Source organism: Citrus clementina, unplaced genomic scaffold, assembly GCF_000493195.1.
Source record: "Citrus clementina cultivar Clemenules unplaced genomic scaffold, Citrus_clementina_v1.0 scaffold_5, whole genome shotgun sequence".
In the NCBI taxonomy this organism is placed as follows: domain Eukaryota; kingdom Viridiplantae; phylum Streptophyta; class Magnoliopsida; order Sapindales; family Rutaceae; genus Citrus; species Citrus x clementina.
The window spans coordinates 4042313-4060502 of NW_006262201.1; the positions used below are offsets into that span (position 1 = coordinate 4042313).

At 35.6% G+C, this 18190-nt stretch overlaps 1 long non-coding RNA gene, 1 other non-coding gene and 1 pseudogene across 2 annotated transcripts; all 3 read left to right on the forward strand.

Annotated features, from left to right (window-relative positions):
• Positions 1-1201: 1201 nt before the first annotated feature.
• Positions 1202-18190, forward strand: part of LOC112098242 — a 61963-nt pseudogene continuing 44974 nt past the window's right edge.
• On the forward strand, positions 5383-5519 carry LOC112098721. The gene has a single exon (XR_002905830.1). It is a non-coding gene; the product is annotated as a small nucleolar RNA Z247 (small nucleolar RNA).
• Positions 10655-11717, forward strand: LOC112098248. The gene is made up of 5 exons (XR_002905333.1): positions 10655-10982; positions 11077-11177; positions 11291-11353; positions 11459-11549; positions 11630-11717. It is a non-coding gene; the product is annotated as an uncharacterized LOC112098248 (long non-coding RNA).

Genomic DNA, 18190 nt, shown 5'->3' on the forward strand with positions numbered 1-18190 from the left:
TTCAGTTCGGTTTTTACCGAACTGAACAACTAAATTAAATTGAAATTACCCTATTCGGTTCAATTGAATAGACAAAAACTAGAGCTGGCAAAACGGGTCATCGGGTCGTGTTCATGTCGTGTCAGTTTCGTATCGTGTCAAATTTAGTTCAACCCAAACCCGACCCATTTAATAATCATGTCAAAATATTGAGACCCAAACCCGATACGGAAAAATAATCGGGTCACCCAATAACCCGCTGAATATCTATATATTTAACAAAAGTTACATCAAATATTTACACATTATCATACATGCGTATGTACATACATAATTTATCGATATTATAAAATATACATATCTACCAAAATATTACACATTTACACTATTGAGGTTTTAATTAATTATATATATATATAATATTATATATTAATATTATAAAATATACATATCTACCAATATTTTATACATTTACACTATTGAAACTCTAAATGTGTTTAAAATTTTATAAATAAAATATTGTACTTATATTCATCCTTTTAAAGAATATAAATAAAAGAGAAAATCATCTCTAATATTTAAGTTTTGATGACAAAAACCTACAAATTATTTTAAAATAGAAAATATAATCGGGTCATTAGTCGGGTAAATGGGTCAATAATTTTAACCCTAACCCGACACGGAAAAAAATCGTGTCGACCCGAACCCGACCCATTTAATAATCGTGTTAAATTCAACGACCCATACCCATTTATTTGTGTCGTGTTCGTATCGAGTAATCGGATCGTGTCAAATTTTGCCAGCTCTAACAAAAACCGAACAGTTTATATTTTTATGAATTGAATGATTTGTATTTTAGTTTAGTTCGGTTCGGTTCTGGATCTAAACCGAACCGAACCGTAAACCGTAAACTGCCCACCCTTAAAGTTTCCATTAACCGCCGTTGCATTGCTCAAATCACAGTCTCTCGCTTTCAGCTCAGTCAGAGTTTCCAGGTCCAGAGACTTGCCGCTGACTGAGAGCTTTTTAGTAGCAGGTCTACAAATAATGGAATAGAGCTGATTTAATGATTAATTTATTTCCTTTTTCAATTTCTTTTGATTGCCATGTAATCTGGATAAGTTAAACGTGAATTGTTTAGTGCAGATTAAATGTTCGACGAATTTCCCGCAAGAATATTAAGTTAAAGAGAAAAAAAGAAAACAATTGAGCGTGAGCGAGAATGGTGTTTGGCCAAGTGGTGATTGGTCCGCTCGGCTCGGGAAAGCCCACTTACTGCAATGGCATGTCTTAGTTTCTCAGCCTTGTTGGCAGGTAACTTCGTTTCTTGATTTCAAGCAGCTTTCTCTTTGATGGCCAAAAATATTGATTTGGGCTTTGCCCTTTAAATTAATGTAAGAGCGGTAGGGAATAATCGAGTTATAGTCTTAGCTTTAAGTGAACATTGATGATAACATGCATGTGAAGGTTGTATGTGTTCAGCGGCAAGTTGTATGCCAATTTGGTCTATATGGTTTTTTTGTTGGTAACTTATTAATTTTTATGCAGGAAGGTTACAGTCATCAATTTGGATCCTGCTAGTGATAGTTTGTCGTATCCTTTGTCAGAACCTTTTTACAAATGCTGTGGTTTGTTGTACTATAATTAGTTCAATCGGAAACTTCCTTGATGTTAATATAGATATGAGTGTGCTGTGAATATTGAGGACCTCATTAGACTAAGTGATGTGATGAAGGAGCATTCACTTGGTCCCGATGGAGGTTAGTCATCCTATTGTTGTTTACTCTTTCTTGCTTTATCACGCAATGATATTCCTTTGCTTTACAAAAAATTTCATGAAATTAACTTCAATCAAGTGGCTACCTGTTGAGATTTTATGGATAATGATTTGGTAGAGTTTATATGCCCTCTTCTTTCTTTTTGCAGTGATATGTTTGTATTCAATGTGCTTGTACTTATTCTACGATTTCTAACGTAGGTGTTTTTATGATAAACTAGGTCTTGTGTATTGTATGGACTATCTAGAGAAGATTATTGACTGGTTGCAGTCGAAATTGGAACCACTTTTGAAAGGTAAGAAGAGGCCATTTTGCTTCATTCTAATGCCAATAATGCTGTCATGAGACTCATAAAAATTGTTAAAACGTTAATGTTTTTGGTATTTTGCAGATCATTATCTTCTGTTTGATTTTCCTGGCCAAGTTGAATTATATTTTCTTCATTCCAATGCCAAGAATGTTATATGAGACTCATAAAGAAGTTAAATCTCAGGGTATTGTTACATCTTACATATATGAAGGGACTCAAAGAGTTGAGATGAATTCATCTTTGTTATTTTGATGCCAGAATTGTGCAATTCTCAGTTGGTTCCTTTCACATGCAGTTGACTGCAGTGCATCTAGTTGATGCGCATCTTTGCAGTTGTTTCTAAAGCTGGTACATTTAAGATACCTTAATTTGTCTTTTCAGAAAATAGTGAAACTACCGGAGACATTATGTGAGTTATATAATCTAGAAAAGTTAGATATTACTCATTGTGAGTATCTTGAAGAATTACCTGAAGGGATTGGGAAGTTAATAAACATGAGGCATTTACTAAATAAAGGTACTAATTCTTTAAGGTACATGCCAGTAGGGATTGGGAGATTAACGGGTCTTAGGACCTTGGGTGAGTTCCATGTGAGTGGAAGAGGAGGTGTTGATGGTAGGAAAGCATGTAGGCTTGAATCTCTTAAAAGCTTGGAACACCTTCAAGTATGTGGTATATGTAGACTGGGTGATGTATCAGATGTGGGCGAGGCTAAGCGATTAGAACTTGACAAAAAGAAATACCTCTCTTGTTTGAGACTTCGATTAGAACGAAGACAATCAACTACTTCTTGAAGCCCTGCGACCACCTCTGGATTTAAAGGAATTAGAGATACAGTTCTACCGAGGCAACACTGTTTTCCCCAGCTGGATGACGTCATTAACCAACTTAAAGAGTTTAGATCTCTCTTTCTGCGAAAATTGCTAGCAGCTGCCTCCTTTGGGAAAATTGTCATCCCTTGAACAGCTCTTCATATCGTACATGTCGAGTGTGAAAATAGTGGGTGATGAATTTTTGGGGGTAGAAAGTGATCGTCATGACTCATTGTCATCTTCATCAGTGATTATTGCCTTCCCCAAATTGAAATCACTTAGTATTGAGGGATTGATGGAATTGGAGGAGTGGGATTATGGGATTACAAGAACGGGAAACACCGTCATCAACATCATGCCCCGTCTTTCTTCCTTGGTAATTGATAGTTGCGACGAATTAAAGGCACTGCCCGATCACATTCATCAAACGACAACATTGAAGCGATTGTGGATTTTGAATTGTGGGCCTCTGGGAGAACGTTACCGCAAGGGGGAAGGAGAAGACTGGCCTAAGATATCTCACATTCCCAACACAGATATTCGATAAAAAGGATTCGCGCATTCGAGATTTGGCGTTGACAAGTAATTTCTTCTCTTACTCTGATTTGCTTTGTTGTTGTTTTTAATCTAATTGAGAAGCATAAATAGCATTTTGAATCAAGCTGTATATCAGAAATCTGTAATACATATTTTCTATTATTCCGATTTTCATATCTTAAGAATATACGCTTTTAATTTGTGATTTGGGTAACGTTACTGTAAAACATTATTAATGCAATAACCTTTCGAGGTCGCGACTATAAAATGGTGAGAATGGTGAGAATGGTGCCCCTTGAATAAACTTGTCGTGACTGAACTTTGGTTGGCAGTTGGCCGTGAATGGAGCCCCTTGAAAATATTCCCAACCCATTGCACTGCAATTACGATCGTAAGTACGATTGCACTGCAATTTCGAAGCTTCTTCTCCTGCATTTTTGTTATTTGCTATGAAGTGATATTCGTAAGTATGATTGCATTAAGCTGCTGCTGGGAGATATGAGGTTTTGATGGCTGCCCATGCTATTGTTAGAAGCTGCGGTTCTTTTTCATCAGCCTGAACCTGGACCTGTCGTTTCCACTGTTTTGAAACTCTTAAGATTAAACTTTAGTAAAGTTGTTTTAGTTATCGATGTAATCAGGCTGAGGATACTTAGCTGCCTATTTAGGCAAATGTCAGAATTTAGTTTGTTCGCTGGGAACTGGTGTGGTAACAGCGTCCTGGCAAAGGATGATGAGATAGTTTTTTGATTGAGTAAATTTTGGAAGCTTGAGTGTATTGGGATTTGCAATTACAATCATCCTCTGCCTCAGGTGATTTCTTCTCCTGCCCTATCGTTGTTTGTTCTTTAATTCAAAGTTATAAAATATTTCAATCAAATTTTATGCCAGGAATATGCAAAAGTTTCTAATATTTTATTTCCATCTGTTTGCCTTGATAACTTTGCGGCATATGTGCTAGTTAAAGAACAAATCGAAACAGAGCTCAGTTAAAAGTTTCTTCTGCCGTCATATTTGAAAAATGAAACCATTTCCAAGAAGCAATGGGTGTTAAGGAAGCTCACATGAGCAGAGTAGTCAGTGGAGCAGAGGATTGCAACACCTGCAGCTTGCTGTTACAGGTTGATGACATGGCTTGCCAGCTGGAGCCTGGTGGTTATATAGTCTCTTGCACACGTGAAGATTAACAGAGTTTGTTATAGTATTTCTTGTGCTTGTAATTCGGTTTTAATTAGTTATAACCAGCTGATTAGCACTTGCAATTAGTTGAGAATTAGTTCTAATTACTACTGATGTATATAAACAGAAGTATGTACAGATTCAGTCAATTAATGACTTGAGATAATAAAAACGAAGAAAGAGTTTTAGAATTCTCTTATTTTCCTTTAAGTTTTCTCTGTTTCCAAACATCATTGAATTGTTACTTGGTATCAGAGCCAACCAATAATGGCGTCTGTTAATCTTGCTTCTTCTTCCTCAATTCCAACTCTTAATCATGCTACAAATTCAACAACTGTTTCCTTTACCTTTAACACACCAGTCAAGCTTGATTAGTCCAATTGTCTCATATGGCGATCTCAAGTCCTAGCCTCAATTCGTGGAAACAGGCTCGAAAAGTTTATTGATGATGCAGTCACTCCACCTCCATCTCATATAGCTCAGAGAGTTGATGATGAACTCAGATCTGTGGAGAATCCAGAATTCGCAACATGGAGATCTCAAGATCAGGTGCTGCTTGGATGGCTGCTCTCTTCGATGAGTGAAGGAATCATCAGTCTAGTGTTTAACCTGGAATCATCACTTGAAGTGTGGAAAGCTATTAAGGTACAATTTGGCTCGCAATCTAAATCCAGACTTTTACATCTGAGATACATGATGAATTCAACAAGGAAAGATTATATGAAAATCATAGACTATTTTATTAAGATGAAAAACATAGCTGATAATATGGCAGCAGCAGGAAGTGCTTTAAGTAGTGATGATATGATTTTACATGTATTATCTGGCCTAGGACCAGATTATAATTCAGTAGCTACTTACATTACTGGTCAAGTAGGAGTTGGTAAAATGAATGTAAATGAAGCCTATGCTATGCTGTTAACTCAAGAGGCTAGGATTGAACAACAATCACAAATGCTTGCTGGTGTGGATATGAAAAACAATTTTGAGGCAAATTATGCTCAAAACAGAGGAGTAAAGAAGGGAAACATATCAGGTGGAAGAGGTTTTGGTGGTTATGGCTATAACTCTGGGTTTGGAAAAGGTGGTTATTACAAAGGAAACTTTGGCACTGAATCTGCTGGTGGTGGTACTGGTTTTAATAGTCAGTTCAAAGGTTATCAATCTGGTAATCAAAGAGGAGGAGGAGGAGGAAACTGGAACAATAACACTAGAATTAACAATTTTAACAATGGGAAACCACCTATGAACTCTAAACCTCAGTGGAATACTTCTAAACCTACCTGCCAAATCTTCCTCAAGCCTGGACATACTGCAAACATTTGTTGGAAGCTGGAAGAATTCATTGCTTCAGGCTCTTACAGATCACCTCCAAATAGAGGACCAAAGGCTGCCTATTTAGCCAACATGGATGCTCCAGCTGATACAAATTGGTATCTTGACAGTGGTGCTACACACCACCTCACTAATGATATGAGCAATATGAATATGGCTGAACCTTTTACAGGTATTTCTAAACTTGTCATTGGTAATGGTGTTGGTTTATTCATAACACATACAGGTTCTGCTGTTTTGAGAATGAAAAGCTCTATAAATCATGTTGATCTTAAGCTAAACAATATTCTTCTTGTGCCTAAAATAACCAAAAACCTGATAAGTATATCAAAACTAACCAGAGATAGTGATGTTGTGGTAGAATTTACTAATGATTTCTGTTTTGTTAAGGACAAGGTGAGGAATTTGATCATGCTGCAGGGCAAAGCTGAAAAAGGATTATACAGATTGCTATTAGTCTCCTCAAATAAAACCTCTCCTTATCTGTCAAACCAAGGTCTTTTTGCTCATGTTCAGTCAGCTGTCTCAACTCAACCTATTTCCAAGTTTTCTGTTGTTGATTCTAAATGTCAGAATAAAATTGCTTCTCAGTTACAAACTGAAGCACAATGTAGTCAAAACTCAGATTGTATGTTGAGTACTATGGTTTTACACCAAAGATTAGGTCATCCCAATGCTAGAGTGTTAAATCATGTTATCAATTCTTGTCCATCTTTTAAAACCATCGATGGTAATAAAGGTTTTGATTCTTGTGATGCTTGTAAGTTGGGAAAAATGCACAAACTTCATTTTCCAGTAACTGAAACTAAAACCAAAAATGCACTTGAAATCTTACATACAGATCTATGGGGGCCTGCTCCTACACTTTCTATACAAGGATATAAATATTATATCAACTTTGTAGATGATTACACAAGATTCACCTGGAATTTTCCTTTAAAAACCAAAGCTGAAGCATTTCCAGTGTTCAAAGTTTTCAAAGCTCAAGTAGAGAAACAATTAGATAAACCTATCAAGTGTCTTCAATCTGATTGGGGTGGTGAGTATAGATCATTTGTTCATTTTCTTCAAACAGAGGGGATTCAGTTTAGACACTCCTGTCCCTATACCCACAATCAAAATGGACTTGTGGAAAGAAAACATAGACACATCACTGAGTTGGGTTTAACCTTGCTTGCACAAGCCAAGTTACCTATAAAATTTTGGTGGGATTCTTTTCATACAGCTACCCATATTATAAACAAACTTCCAACTCCTGTTCTTTCCTTGAAAACCCCTTATGAATATCTATTCCATCAAAAACCAGACTATCCATTTCTCAAAACTTTTGGTTGTGCTTGTTTTCCTTTCTTAAGAGATTACAATCATCACAAGTTTCACTTCCATACTTCTAAATGTGTCTTCTTAGGATACATCCCTTTACACAAAGGCTACAAGTGTCTTCATCCATCAGGAAGAATTTACATAGCTAGTCATGTTCTTTTTTATGAAACTTCCTTTCCATATTCTACTGATTCTACCTTCTTACAGTCTATGCCATCTAAATCTTCTGACTTCTTTTATAATTCCTTACAAGTATATCACATCTCAGTTCCTAATAGCAATCAGAATCCTTTAGCAGCTGCTCCTGCAGATACAGATTCTCATGCCTCCAGTTCTACTCACAACATCATCTCCCTTCCTATTCCTACATCACAAGTAAATTCCACCTCACTGATTTCACCAAATAATACTATATCTTCACCCATTGTCCACACAACATCACCAGCTGCTACCATAAACACTATACCAAACACTACAACTTTACCTGCAATACTACAAAATTCACCTTCCAGATCACTTCCCTCAGCTGCAACCATAAACACTCATTTTATGATTACCAGAGCTAAAGCTGGCATATTCAAACCAAAGGCCTTCTTGACAGATCATAACAGCCTAGAACCTTCCAATGCTGGAGAAGCCTTATCTGATACTAAGTGGAAGGCAGCAATGCAAGATGAATATAATGCTCTCATTAGAAACAAAACCTGGAGCTTAGTACCAATGAATCCAGAATACAAGTTAGTAGGCTGCAAGTGGGTCTTTAGAACTAAATACAATACTGATGGTTCAGTCTCTAAGTACAAAGCTCGCTTAGTTGCAAAAGGGTTTCACCAAACTGCTAGGATAGATTACTCATAAACTTTTAGTCCTGTAGTGAAATCTTCTACTGTCAGAGTTATTCTTAGCTTGGCAGTCATGCAAGGCTGGAATGTTAGACAAATTGATGTCAATAACGCATTTCTTAATGGGAATCTCACTGAGGATGTATACATGCAACAGCCAGAGGGTTTTGTTTCAGAGGGAGGATACATCTGTAAACTAAACAAAGCTCTTTATGGCTTAAAACAAGCTCCAAGAGCCTGGTATGATAAGCTTAAGGGATGTCTTACAAGCTGGAAATTCACTAATTCTAAGGCTGATACTTCTCTGTTTATCAGGCATGATGTCAAAGGCATAATTCTTGTCTTAATATATGTGGATGACATTCTGATCACTGGACCAGATTCAGACTTGCTGGAATCTTTTATTGCTAAGCTCAGCAAAGTTTTTGCATTAAAAGACTTGGGTCTAGTAACATATTTCCTTGGTGTAGAAGTCAGCTATACAGATCATGGAATGCATCTCTCTCAGACTAAGTACATCAAGGATATGCTGTCCAAAGCCTCAATGCAAGACTGCAAAGGAACTGACACTCCTTTCAGCACAGGCTACAAGTTGGAAAGGTCAGCAAAAGGCCTATTGGGTGCTGAATTTGAGAATCCAACCCTCTATAGAAGCATTGTTGGAGGTTTGCAATACTTAATCTTAACCAGACCAGACATTGCATATTCAGTGCATAAGCTTAGTCAGTACCTCAGTGCTCCTACACTTCAACACTAGTTAGCTTGTAAAAAAGTGCTCAGATACCTTCAAGCTACTGTCACATATGGTCTCTATATTCAACAGGAGGGAACTCTGGAAACTATAGGACTAACAGGATATTCAGATACTGATTAGGCATGTGATATTGATGACAGAAAATCCATTGGAGCATATTGCATTTTCCTTGGTAATAATTTGGTTTCCTAGTCTTCAAAAAAGCAAGCCGTTGTAGCAAAATCTAGTACTGAGAGTGAATACAGAGCCTTGTCAGCAGCCAGCTCTAAACTTTCTTGGCTATAATCATTATTCTCTGAGCTCAACATCACAAAATTACCAACTTCTGTTCTATGGTGTGATAACCAGAGTGCTGGAGATCTAGCTAGAAATCCAGTTTTTCATTCAAAATCAAAACACATAGAGCTAGACATTCATTATATTAGAGACAAGGTTCTTAACAATGAATTGGAAGTGAGGTACATTCCCACTGAAGAGCAAGTTGCAGATGTTCTTACTAAGCCCCTGTCATTTCCTAAGTTTAGTTATTTTCGTTCCAAACTCAATGTGTTCAGTAGACCCTTGAGCTTGAGAGGGGATGTTAAGGAAGCTCACATGAGCAGAATAGTCAGTGGAGCAGAGGATTGCAACACCTGCAGCTTGCTGTTACAGGTTGATGACATGGCTTGCCAGCTGGAGCCTGGTGGTTATATAGTCTCTTGCGCCCGTGAAGATTAGCAGAGTTTGTTATAGTATTTCTTGTGCTTGTAATTCAGTTTTAATTAGTTATAACCAGCTGATTAGCACTTGCAATTAGTTGAGAATTAGTTCTAATTACTACTGATGTATATAAACAGAAGTATGTACAGATTCAGTCAATTAATGACTTGAGATAATAAAACGAAGAAAGAGTTTTAGAATTCTCTTATTTTCCTTTAAGTTTTCTCTGTTTCCAAACATCATTGAATTGTTACTATGGGCAGCAAATTCATATAAAGCGTAGACAATGGTGATCAAAAAGGTGATTCACAATTTCACTTTTTTTAATGAAATTAATTGTTTGGTTGGAGCTGATATTGTTAGAAGGCCATTGAGCTAACCTATGTCACTACTTGCCTAGATTACAGGGGGTCAAAACTCAAAAGAGGCATTGAATTTTAAAAGGCATCCAATAATTCTTGTGGCCATATATCAATTCATGTAAGTTTGAATGTAATTATTGGTGAAGGGGTTTCACTTCCCGTCTCTAAATAAAAATACTGATTCTTTAAGGTACATGCCACTAGGGATTGCGAGATTAACGAGTCTTTGGACATTGGAAGAGCTTCTTGTGAGTGGAGGAGGAGGTGTTCATGTGTAGCAAAGCATGTGGGCAGTGGGCTTGAATCTCTTAAAAACTTGGAACTCCTCCAAGCGTAAGTATACGTATACTGGGAAATGTGTTAGATGTGGATGAGGCTAAGAGATTAGAGCTTGACAAAATGAAATACCTCTGTCATTGAGACTTAAATTTGATGGGGAAGAAGAAAAAGAATAGGGAAGGAGAAAGAATGAGAATAATCAACTTGTTCTTGAAGCCTTGCAACCACCTCTGAATTTGAAGGAATTAGAGATTTGGTCATACAGAGGCAACATTGTTTCCCCCCGGATGATGCAAAAGTTGAAGGAATTTACCAATCTAAGGAGTTTGACACTCTTTAAAACTGCAAAAATTGAGAGCAGTTGCCTTCTTTGGGAAAATTGTGATCCTTTGAAAATCTCAGCATATTGTACATGGAGAGTGTGAAAACAGTGGGTAATGAATTTATGGGAATAGAAAGTGATCTTCATGACTCATCTTCATCTTCATCAGTTATTATTGCCTTCCCCAAATTGAAATCACTTTCAGTTGAGGGATTGATGGAATTGGAGGAGTGGGATTATGGGATTAAAAGAACAGGAAACACCTTCACCAACATTATGCCACGTCTTTCTTCCTTGGAAATTAGTGTGGGGTTATGGGATCGCACAACGACGTTGAAGGTATTGCAGATTGTGGCATGTGGTACTCTAAGAAGACGTTACAGACAGGGGAGAGCAGAAGACTGGCCTAAAATGCTAATGTGGAGTACAATCATAAAATGCTAATGTGGCCACCCTGGTTCTTAATTAAGGTTGTGCATATTATTGTAAAAGATGATTAATTCAATTTGAGTCATTCGTTTGCTTTGATAATGATAGTAATTTTATATTTTGACAATTTGCAAGGTGAGAATGGTGCTGATTGGTGATACAGGATATGGTTCAAACACCATTGAATAAAGCTACGGACATGGTGGCTCAACTTAGCTAGATTGCTGTCAAAATTGGTAAGTTGGCTTGTCAATGTATTGATGCTTTTGTTTTCTCTCAACCCTAATTACCTTACCTTCATTTAGTTTGGCTTTGGAGTTGAGTAATAACTTTCAAGGTTCTCAAACAGAGCAGGACAACCGAAAAAAAATAGCTTAATTTGCTGCAGATCACGTGTTACCAATTATTTAAGGTAATTCTCGTTTACTTGCTTCTACACTATAGAGTACGTGTTCTGGCTGGTTTATGTAATTCATCAAATGTTATTTCCTTATTGTTCCATTGATATGTTTGTTAGAAAGTGAAACCATTTCCAGGCAGCAGTTGGCAGTGAATTCATGCAAATGTTGATGCCATTCATAGATATTGAAGACAATGATGAGCCAAAGGTGATAAATCATTAATGCATAGTTACCAAAACCTCCATCCTTCTCTCATTGTAATTTGATTTGAAATGAATAATTGCTAGGTAATTGAAGCCAATATTGTTAGAAACGGTGTTGAGCTACCCAAGCTAAGAAGTTAGCTGCCAAAAAATGCAGGGGATCAAAAGAAGCATTGCAGTGCTACAATGAAGCTACTGGGAAATTTAAATCCCATATTAGACTTTCCTCACATCAGAAGCTGTGGATCTTCGGACATCAGGTTTTTTCACAGTTCTGAAACTCTCAGGATTAAACTCTATTAAAGTTGTTGTAGTTGTCTACGTTCTCAGGTCAAGGATTCTAAGCTGCCTATTAAGGCAAAATGTCAGAATTCCCCTATTATTTTTTTTTCATGTAAAATTATGTTGTTGTCTTCGCCCATGAATCTTAGCTAAATTCTGAACCAATTGTTTGCTATTATAAATTTCATTGTTAAATATTAATTGTGATGTTGGTGTTGAGTTTCTTTTAAAGTCACAGAAGCCTGACGATTGAGTTCCGTGATTCTGAGAAGCAGTAATATTTTGAACAAGTGAAGGTTCTTCGTTTTTAATTATGTTCTGCACCTTTACAGTATGAGTAAATGTCTAAGAGGCGAGATTTTAATTTCTGTAAATGCTAAATTTCGCAAAACAATAAAAAAATAAATGCATGACAGTGACTTCAAGAAATTAGATTATTGAATTTGGCCATTTTAAAATTGAACCAGAGCTCAGAAATGTAGAATATAAATATTGGAGATTTGAACTTCAATCATTAGATTTGAAGCTAAAGAGGTAAGCCATTAATTACATCAAATGATTTGGAAAATGGAGGAATTGTAAAAAGGAAACTTTTTCTTTGTCCGATTCAAGAGGAACAAGAGTAGCCTAAGATATTAAAGACAATGTTGAGGCAAAGGAAACATAAATCCCAACCATTGCATGTGAACATGATCACAATAAATCCCAACCATCCAAACCATTTTTTTGAGAATTTTCAATTGAAAGTGAAACCTTTTGACATTTACCTAATAAAGTAAGTTAAACGAGAGAAATAAAGGGGGGAAAAAAAAGTTGACTCAAGTCAATACAGAATTATTAGTTCAACCTAGAGTAACTAAAACAGAGCCACTTGAGTTTCAAAAATATCTGCATTCATCACCTTCTCCAACAGCTTATGAGCTACACACGAATCATTTCCTTTTAGCATTTTTGCAGCAGCAATTTCTCCCCTCGTTTGTCATCAATTTCTCCCTTCTCTTGGGGAAAAAAGGGCAGTTGTAAATTACATTATTTGTAACTTTGGCGGACTCTTTATATAACACAAATTCTATCATTTAAAGAAATTATAATGATGCAATCGTTTCCCCTCTCTTGGAGCAGCTGATTATCTTTGCTGCTGAAGAGATGAGACAACAGGGGAAGCTGGTGAGTGTTGGATGAGCGGATCACAGCATGCGCCAAATTGCAAATTGAGAGCGGCATTGATGACAATGCTCTTGGTGCTCCTTATCTGAAGAAGAAGGTATATTCCTGCTTTCCTGCTTCTTGCTTTGGTTTCAAGCAAGTCTTTCACTGTCATAACATTTATTGTAATTTCATTTGGAGATATGTAATATCTGTTGTACAGATATATTTCATACACCAGCTGTTAATAATTCTGCCTGCAGAGAACTTACAAAGGAGCTGTGTGATGTAATAGAAGACTATGTAGTCTGGTCAATTTTTTCAACCTTAGATATTAGGAAGTTATGTATTTCATTATCAGTTATCATTATGATTTTCATCTTCAAAAAGATAAATGGATGGCTTTGAATGGCTTGTGTTTGAGGATTTTAGTTTGACTTATCTTGATTGAAGTACTTTTTGACAATAGAATTCCTTCATGATTTAAACATTCTTTTGAAAACCAAATAATAAAAAAATAAATAAACTAACAAATATTATTTTATTAGTGCTCTTTTCATCAAATATACATAAGAGTATTGTAATTTATAGCAACTAATTTTTCATTAAATACACCCATAACAAACTATTAAAAATAAAGTGATAGAAAAATGCCTAATTTTTCATACTTTCTAATTTCTTTTGGCCCTAAAATATGGGTATTTATGCCATAATAAGCCCATGTAGATCTCAATGCCGAAAGTTCGATAAATGGCTTTCAAGGATTGATAATTATCTATTAACATTCTTAATTATATTCAGTTAAAATATTAATATTAAATACATTCTTAATATTAATATTCTTGGATGAATTTCTTTGTGGATTTAAGAATAAAATATTAAATAATTTTATTTTTCTTTTATTCCGTAACTTAGACCAAAAAAGGAAATGAGTTTCCCAAGGACTTCTCATGTTTCCCATCCTCCATACTGTGCAGAGGAGTTTAGCACCCATCAACTTTTATTTTTTAAAACTCATAATGGCCAATGAATAAAGCTGTGGTGGCTGAACTTAGGTTGATGTCAAAGAGGTAATTGAATTGGCCTGTTAAGATGGATGCTTTTTGTTGATCAGGCGACAGAGCAGGACTATGAAAAAGACAAGCTTATTACCGGTAACTCAAGTTTACTTGCTTGTTATATAATATGCTTTTTGTCACCGAATTTCATTTCCAGTACGTCTCCATCGGTATCAAGAAGAAACAGAACTCAAAGAAATATTTTTTCAATCTTCATATTTGTCTGAATTCGTCCTTTCATTAAGAATAACCATTTTCAGGCAGCAGTTGGCACTGAATTCACGCAAATCTTGATGCCATTCGTAGTCGCAGACATTAAAGACAATGATGAGCCAATGGTGATTAATCATAAATGCATAATTAACAAACTTCCGTCCTTCTCTCATTGTAATTTGATTTGAAATTAATTATTGCTAGGTAACATTAATTCCAACCATTGCAAGATTTTTCCCTTAACATAATTCGGTAACATTTAATTGCATGTGAAATTGATCATAATACCGTGAAGGACCTACCAAAACTTTTTTTTGAGAAATTTCGATTGAAAGTGAAACCTTTTGACGTTTACCTAATAAATTTAGTAAATCTGGAAAAAAAAAAAAGTTGACACAAGCCAATGCAGAATAATTAATTAAATCTGGAGTGACCACATTTTCAAAAATATCTGCATTCATCACCTTCTCCAACAGCTAGTCAGCCACACACTGTTGGGGAAAAATTAGGTTTTTAAATTTTATAAAACCTTTTGAAGATCGCTCTCATATAATATATAAGAATTTGTATTCTAGAAATCGTACCTTGAAAATCCGAGTTGGCTTTTTCCGCTGAAGTGATTTAGGCTCCTAGATCACGATCCGCCACCACCACTCCTGTTAGATCACAATCCGTCACCACCACGCTTGTTAGATCACGAACTGTCTCCAATGATCTTCCAAGTTATAACTCAGGTTCGATCTACACTTGACGTGTGGGTGCCTTTATCACTACCAAAGCAACTAGCACGAGAAAATTTTTCTTCAATAGAGAGAAAAATCTTATTCTCCGATTTGTATAAAGTGGCTTCTACCTTTTCTTTAGAGAAAAATAAGCTTTTTATATCACCCTTTAGTGAAAACCCTAGGCTCCAAATAATGCCCAAAATAAAACTCACGTTACTTTTCATTTAATAGGGGACCCACCATGTAAAATAACATAAGGCCCTTTACACATAAGCTAATTAAATGGAGCCTCTTACTAAATGATATATTTAGGCTTTTGACCCAAATAACTAGTTATCTTGCTTATTAGTCCAGTAGTGGTGCAGTCAATTAAATGAGCTAACCCGGGGATCATTTGGGAACATACAATAATGGCTACAATAATTAGGCCTGTAATTAAACTAGCCCAATTATTTAATTTCAAATCTACTCCACTAAAAGATTGGAACTGACTTCCATAATTGCATGCTCGAATAATAATTCGTCCCAAGCCACATTGATTTCTTTACTGCACAATCCTTTGTACCACATCGTTAATTAAATTGATATCTCAACTGTCCAATCAATTTAATAACATCTTATTCCTTGATCCTTACTGATTTTTTCTAATGATCATTTTCAACATACTAAATATGTTGACACACTCTGGCCAGAGAATTCTATGATCAAGTGCCGAAAATCTATCAAGAGATGTGTTGTACAAATTCTATATTGTCAATCCATAACTCCAATACTCATAATTGCTCCCACCAAGATACCGGGTAATCTTGACCACAAGGATGTGTCGTGCCCATTGGTAACTCAAATGGAATAACAATTACAATCATGAAATCATAATTAACTCAAGATTAAGATTACAGTAAAATCAACGCCTATGAGATTTAATAAGTCTGACAGTTATTACAAAGTTAATTAAATCTCATATGTGATCCTGTTCAATGTAGTCGTACTACATCAATAAATTCATACATGATTAAGACAAATCATTCAATGAATTTATTACAGTCTATACCTAAATAAAGTGCCCAACTTTATTTATCAACTGCAAACAAAATTTATTTAATCATAAGATAACTTGTATTTATGTCTTCTGTGAATCCACATGGTGATCACATAAATACATATAATATGATTAAATGGACTTTAATAAAAATATTAATACAATTAAGATATTTGAATAAAATACCTCATTAATTTTATTAATCAGAAAAAATGTTTATTACAATTAAATAAACACATATGCTTTTAAAGAGCATATTTTCCCAACAATCTCCCACTAGCTCTCAAAGCATATCTGGCATATTGCACATGCTTTCGGGCTCTAAGTGCAGGTTATAAAGGTTTCCCACTAATGGCCATTGTAATAAGATCTGCCATTTAGCATCTAATGCCATTTAGGGTACTGTCATATAACCTTTCTACACTATTCCCTTATAAGATGATACTTCATGTCAGTATGTTTTGTTTCTTGTGGTTCCTTAGATTGAGCTACTGCACCACCATTATCACAAAATAGTTTAAGGGGTGTAGTTACAACAGGTACCACCTCAAGATTTTGTAGGAACTTGCGGAGCCTATATAGCTTCTTTTGCAGCTTCAGATGTAGCCACATATTCAGCTTCAGTTGTGGAGTCTGTGATACAAGATTGTTTCACACTCATCCAACTAATAGCTCCACTTCCTAATGTAAACACATAGCCGGAAGTTGATTTTCTAAAATCCTTATCTGACAAAAAATCAGAATTAGTATAACTCACTAGAATAAGTTCATCACCAGAATACACAAGCATATAATTTTTAGTTCTTTTCAGATACTTTATAATATGCTTGACTGCAGTCCAGTATTGAGGTCCATGATTAAATTGATATCTGCTAACCATCCCTACCGAAAAACAGATGTCTGGCCTAGTGCAAAGCATGGCATACATGAGACTTCCCACAGCTTCTGCATAGGGAACTCATCTCATTCTCTCTATCTCTTCAGATGTTTTAGGTGATTGATCCTTAGAGAATGTAATTCCATGTCTGAATGGTAATAAACCAGTCTTGGAATTTTCCATGCTAAATCTAGCCAATATCTTATCGATATAGACCGCTTGAGACAAGGCTAAAGTTTTATTCTTCCAGTCTCGTAGTAACTTGATACCAAGAATATAACTTGCCTTTCCCAGGTCTTTCATATCAAATTGTTTTGCTAACCAAATCTTTATTGTAGTCAATACATATAATATGATTAAATGGACTTTAATAAAAATATTAATGCAATTAAGATATTTGAATAAAATACCTCATTAATTTTATTAATCAGAAAAAATATTTATTACAATTAAATAAACACATATGCTTTTAAAGAGCATATTTTCCCAACACACACGAATCATTTCCTTTTAGCATTTTGCAGCATCAATTTCTCTCCTGTTAATCTGGAGGAATCCGTCAGACTTTGGCTGGATCGGCTCAAGTACGCATCCTACGACATTGAAGATGTGTTGGATGAGTGGATCACAACAAGAGCCAAATTGTAAACAAGAGGTTGATGACAAATATATCTGTTGCTTCTCATCTGAAGAAGAATGTATCTTCCTGCTTCCCTGCTTTTTGCTTTGGTATCAAATAAGTCTTTCTCCGTCATAACATTTATTGTAATTTCATATGAGATATTACATAATATATCTGTTGTTCAAATATATTTTATATACAAGCTGTTAATACTTATGCTTGCAGAAAGCTTACAAAGGAGTTGTGTGATGTAATAGAAGACTACAGTCTGGTCAATTTTCAACTTTAGATATTCAGGTCATCAGTTTCTCTTGAATTCTTTCTTGAGTTTCTTTGAATTATTTGTGAATAAGATCTTAGTTGGCTGCTCCTCTTCAGGATAAGGAAAGTGTGGCAAAACTCGTGAAGCTGATAGATAAAAGCAATGGGTATATCTTTGCTGGCATGGATGCCAGCGCAGTTGAATTCAGCAAGGTTGCCATTCGCGATGTTGATTGGGATTACTTCAGATATCCCTCTTTTCACCTATTTTCAATCTTGTGATTCTCATTTTCATAAAACATTTTGGTTATTTAATTATGGCTCATTGTATGCATCTGCATCCTCTAACTTGTTCGTTTGAGAAACAAATTTTGCTGTTAGGTAGGCTTCAAGCTTGATTCATGCTTTTTCCATAAATGTAC